This window comes from Taudactylus pleione, unplaced genomic scaffold, assembly GCF_031769625.1.
Source record: "Taudactylus pleione unplaced genomic scaffold, aTauple2 ptg000476l, whole genome shotgun sequence".
NCBI classification, from domain to species: Eukaryota; Metazoa; Chordata; class Amphibia; order Anura; family Myobatrachidae; genus Taudactylus; species Taudactylus pleione.
This window is the reverse complement of record NW_028284878.1, coordinates 524,874-530,703: the sequence shown is the minus strand read 5'-3', so window position 1 is coordinate 530,703 and position 5,830 is coordinate 524,874.

Sequence of the window (5,830 nt, the reverse complement as noted above, 5' to 3'; positions counted from 1 at the left end):
CTTAATTATTCACACCTTCCTAAACGGCGTTAAGACTCTCAGACACGCCTGCGTTCCTACCACCACTCCCCCGTTTCCATCGACCAACCCCTTTTATCACTCAATCTAGAGAGGCATCTGTGTACAAGGGGCGATCGCATGGACTGGTTCGTGCAGCGCATTGTGTCTTATACGCATGTGCAGATTGGGAACTTCGGCAGGCTACATGCGAACGCAGCCTAGCAAACAGGGCTGAATCAGGCCCCCTGTTACAATCTCCGCATCATACCCGGAATTTAGGAATAAAATCAGTATAACTTAGGATTTCCATCCCCAAAAAAGGCCCCATAACTTGTTAGAATGTGAGATCAGCAATGTACATTCTCTTCTATTGCTGGGGGAGAATTGCTGCTTTCAATGACCTGTACTAGAGTTGTATCGAGTATTACATCTGTCCAATAGCGTATCTATAATGGGTGCTGGGTGTGCCTTGTACACGGTCCCCAGGGTCCAGAGGGGCCCACACCACCAACCCTGCACCCATATATTATTATACTTAAATACAAACTTCCAAGAGAGGAGAAAGAATGTCCTGCTTTGGCGCACAAGTATGAAATGTATATAAAATATAACTTTTAATAGTGTAATTTATTAAAAAGCCTGTCAAGTGAAATATTAAAATATTTATTTCAAAATAAAGAGAAAATAGAAAATATTTAAAATACACACTGAGTCATTATTGGCTGCTGTTTAATGAACGTAAGTATATTAAATTAGGTATAAGTAACCTTCATTTAGTTTATGTGATTATTTCTAATCTTCCTCTCAAAATTTAGTGACACTACACCACATACATATAGAACAACGTCATAATCTGACAAATACTGTAGATACACAGGTGAATCTTATATTCATAAATATCAACAAGACATCGATTTGTCTCTTATTACTAAGCATTAACCTGAAGAGATTCTGTATGTATAGTTAGTGTGTTAGCAATGTGAGAGTAATAAGGCATCCTTATGCTGATCATTGTTGGAAGTATATGATAGATATCCTTTACATATATTATTCAAATTATAATCAACAGCAATTTTCCAGTAGCAGATAGCACCCGCTGTAACGCTCTTACTGATTTGGATACAATATTACTGCTCTATATCACAGATTGAAACATTTGTTGAATGATGATCGATTGGAGTAGAAAGAAAACTGAGCAGTTTAATAAGGAAGTGTTCCATGTGTCTCTAACCAATATCTTTATAATGATAATTTTAATAATAATGGAACTATCATATTAAATTGCTGTAGGATATGGGTATTAGTCCCTGCAGAGTAAGTAGTTAGAATGCAATTGTTTCCTATGCTGCCTGTCTCCGTTGATGCAGTCAGCGTGTAGTTGATAATCAGTGTATTGTAGTAATTAGTACCTCAATACCATTAGTACTCTTACTCACAGCATAGGGTTCTATAGGATGTGAATAACAATTCCTACCTTAGCTATCGCATACTGTAGTTTTATTCCCTCTACTACGTAAGTTAATTAGTACAGAGAGCACTAGGTTTATAATCAGTGTATTATATTATCAATACACAAATATCATTGGTGCTCCGTGTAGGTATATATTTTCCTTTTAAGCCTGGAGCTGGGGTTGAATATTGTAACCTCATTTACGTCCCATATTAGAATTAGGGCACCTATCTCCTCTATGTTTCAGCCTCATTCTATGAGTGCTCAATTACAGGGCAGTGTTTTTTTCACGCGCGTCCCATGTAAGCAATCAGAGCCTCAATCCTTTGTAAATGAAGGCACATCTACAGCAGTGCTCGTTTACAGAACATAACAAATTGCTCTTGCAGTTGCCGCGTCTTGGGCAGAAGTTTGTAGAATGCACTACCCTCTTATCCCCACCAGGGGCACTGTGGGTAGATTTTACACTAATTTGAGCTGCATAGATGACTACAGAATTACAGTCTATTGGAATAATTAGCAGTACTCTCTTTGGGGCTGACTCAGAGATGGATGCAGCTGTATTCGCTTTTGCATCTGTTGCTGGAGTCATGGCTGCGAGTATTTGCAAATGCTGGCATCATCCCTTCCACTGGTGTATAAGCATGTGTCTAACCGTGTTAGGACTGAGACGCCCACTTTCAGCGTCTCTGCACACTGTAATATCACCCGTGTTTATTTGACGCCACCATCAGCGCACCATGGCTCGCGCCATCGACCCTTGCACCAGCCTCCTATGGCTGCGGCTGTGAACGCAGCCGTTTGTCACTGACCCACCCGTGGCACTCCCATTACATGCCCATGAAATGGACGATGTTTGTGTGCACTTCTAGTTATCTCCCAGTCTTCACTCAGGAATGCCCATCACCCTTCCTTCCCCATTTCTGTTACCATCTGCCCCGATTACAGCAGCACCATTGTGTGTACTCTCTGTATAACGCATGTGTCATAGGAGATTTCAGAAACATTTTTAAAAAATTGCTTACCTTCATGTACATCAGCATTGTGTGCCTTATTCAGGTTGGATCGCATGCACCCTCTAGCTGTGAAAATATGCTAATGAATGTAATCGCACGCCAACCGCAGCACTATACCAAGACGCCCATTACTGTGTAAAGCCGCCCACTTCCCATGACATGTATCCGCAAGTCAGCGAAAACATCGGTAACATCGAGTAACATCGGAACCATCTGCACAGTCAGGGGCTGGCTGGCAACTTTTAGCCTGGAGGGCAAATGCATGCAGGTGGCCCTGGCAGAGGAGTAGTGTGTAGCCAGGGAGCCCGGAGCACGTGCGTGCTACAGCGCCCCCCCCCTCAAGTGTTCCATGGAGGAGGCGGGTCCATATGGAATTAATGTAAAGTAAAAATAAAGATTAGCGGCAGCCCCCTGTAGTGGTGCCCATATGCAGTGCCCCCTGTGCCCCAGGAGAGGACCCCCTTATGCAGGCCTCCAGTAGTGCCCCCAGTAGTGGTCCGCCCTGTGCAGTGCCCCTTGTGCCCCCAGTAGTAAGCCCCTTATATAGTGCCCCCAGTAGTGGTCCCCCCTGTCCAGTGCCCCTTGTGCCCCCAGTAGTAAGCCCGTTATATAGTGACCCCAGTAGTGGTCCCCCCTGTGCAGTGCCCCTTGTGCCCCAAGTAGTAAGCCCCTTATATAGTGCCCCCAGTAGTGGTACCCCCTATGCAGAGCCCCCAGTAGTGCTCTCCCCCTTGTAGTGCTCTCCCCCTTTTAGTGCCCCCAGTAGTGCTCTCCCCCTTGTAGTGCCACACGTAATAAAAAAAAAAAAACACCTGAATCCTCGCGCCCTCCTCCGCCATCCGCTCCTCTGTTCGACCTCCTGGGCCTTGCCGCTCTGCATTATGGGAGAGACTTCATGACGTCATTACGTCTCTCCCATTACTCACTGCAGGAGCCGGAAGATGGAGCGGCTCCTGCAGTGGGTGCAGCGGCAGTCAGTGAGAGTTTGACAGACTCTCATTGGCTGCCACTCAAAACAAACACACAGCTGCCGCCGCCGGCGGCTGTGTGTTAGTCACTGTGTAGCGCTGACCGAACTCCGTCCGGTCAGCGCTACACGCGCGGTGCAGCCTGTGTCACAGAGACACAGACTGCCCGCGGCCAGCATGGCGCTGCGGACCGGGGGGCACATGGCACCCTGCCCCCCGGCCCAGCCAGCCACTGCGCACAGTTGTGGCTGACCTGACTCTACCTCACAAACTGCTGAACTTCCTGTCACCATCTAGACCTCTGCCAGCATATACAATTGCAGGGGCTTAATTATGCACGCCGCTGTAATGGCGTTCAAACGCACAGACACGCCTGCATTCCGCCAGCCACCCCCCTGCCCACCCCAAATGGTCACTTCATGTACATCTCCATGCGATTGGACTGCGTGGTCACTGCGATCCTTATGCATGTGCTGAGAGCAAGCATCGACCATCTGTGTGTGAACGCAGTGTGCAATCCAACCTGAATGAGGCTCTGTGTGCAGATTGCGTGCGACTCACAATCAGGCCCTTTGTGACTGTCTGAGTATACATAAAGACTCACAATCAGGCCCTTTGTGACTGTCTGAGTATACATAAAGCACCCCAGGCTAGGGATGGTCATTATTACAGAAGAGGAAAGGAAAGGATTGTCTTTTTTCAGGCGCGCATGTGAAAAATATAAAATAAAACTTTTATTAAATCAATCTAAAATTCACTTTGCGAGGGGGCGTGACCTGGCTAGCTTCTTGGACAGTCGCACCCTGCAGGAGCTCCCAGTCCCCAGGCTTTTACTGGCAGTTTTCTCACACCTCCCGCTATCTGGACAGCTTGTCCTCCCTCCCTGGGGTGCCTGCTCTCTCCCCGATCTATTTACCGGACTTAGGAGGCGATTCATGGGGTCCGGTGATCCGCGGCCTACTAGGCTTTCGGAAGCTGTGGCCTCGATTTTGGAACTCCAGCGGCGAGCCACTTGATGTCACTGCCGTGGCCGCCACTGCACCCAGACCTCCTCCCAGAAATGCCTCTCTCCAGGTTAGCTGGATTTTGCCTGGGGATCGACGGGGGCTGCTGTTTTGGGATACAGCCTGTTGCTCACAGTGTGCCTGAGTGCTGCTTACTGAGGGCCTGATTCAGAGCCGGACGCTCTGACAGAGCGCTTGCTCTGAATCAGGGCTGGGCAATTTTTTTTTCAGAACGGCCACAGCTATAGCGAGCGGCCATGATGATGGTCACGATGGTCAAGACCATCGTGGCCATCGGGCTTGCGACGAGACCCTTGTGGTAGGGTCTCGTGGCCGCAAGCCCCAGAGAGCTTTCGGCTCTAACAGAGTCGAAAGCTCTCCCACTGACATCACTTGTAATGGGAATGCCTCCGTCTGGGCAGCCACACCTCCAGCCCGCGCACTGGCCTACCATCGACCCGGTTGCGAGCGCACAGCGCTTGCGACCAGGTCTGAATCAGGCCCAGAACCTCTATCACCACTTGAAACCCACTATATGGCTTTCATACAGTATCTCCTGCCTGGTGACTGTCTGCTTCCTATCTGCACCCTCCAGTAAGGCTGTAACTCCATAATTAGCACGTCACCTGGTTGTATTTCAACCTGCAGTGATCGCAGTGCCTGCGGCAGGGTAGGGTCTACCTCAAGGGCTGCGAGCAGCTCCGATGGCTCTCGATGTTACTGAATAATCATACACTTCCTGGAGATGACGTGTGCTAAGAAAGAAAAGTGGGCGTCATTACAGCGGCGTGCGATCACTCTGCCGTCCCTCTCTAAGACATAGAGGGCGTCCTTAAGCCTGGCTGTGAGATCGTGGAATTTGCATACCCGGCACCTGATGGCTGCGAAAGTGCGCTGCGTTGCGTCCGGGTCTGAATGAGCTCCACAGTCCGTACGCTCCACCAGATGCTTCAGGCATTTTGGACGAATTTCACCTCCGATTTCCAAGCCTCCGTTAAACAACTTTCCGTTGAGGTAACGAATGTAGGAGACCGCACTAACAATTAAAACTAAAATGCAAGAATTGATGTCATCCCACAACGATCTCCTTACCTCCCATAATTCGGTTCTGATGGAAATAACAGCTATTAAGGAAAAACTTGCTGACTTGGAGGACAGATCCAGGAGAAATAATGTTAAGATCAGGGGTATTCCGGAGTCCGTGCCTAATGATGATCTCCAGGACTTTGCTCTGACCCTATTCAAAAAATTATTACCTTCTGCGGAGGTCCAAGACCTTTTGATTGATCGCATCCATCGCCTTCCTAAGCCCCGCTCAGCCCCTGGAAACTCCCCCGGAGACGTCCTATTGCGCCTCCATTTCTTTCACGTTATGGAGAATATCCTTAGAGC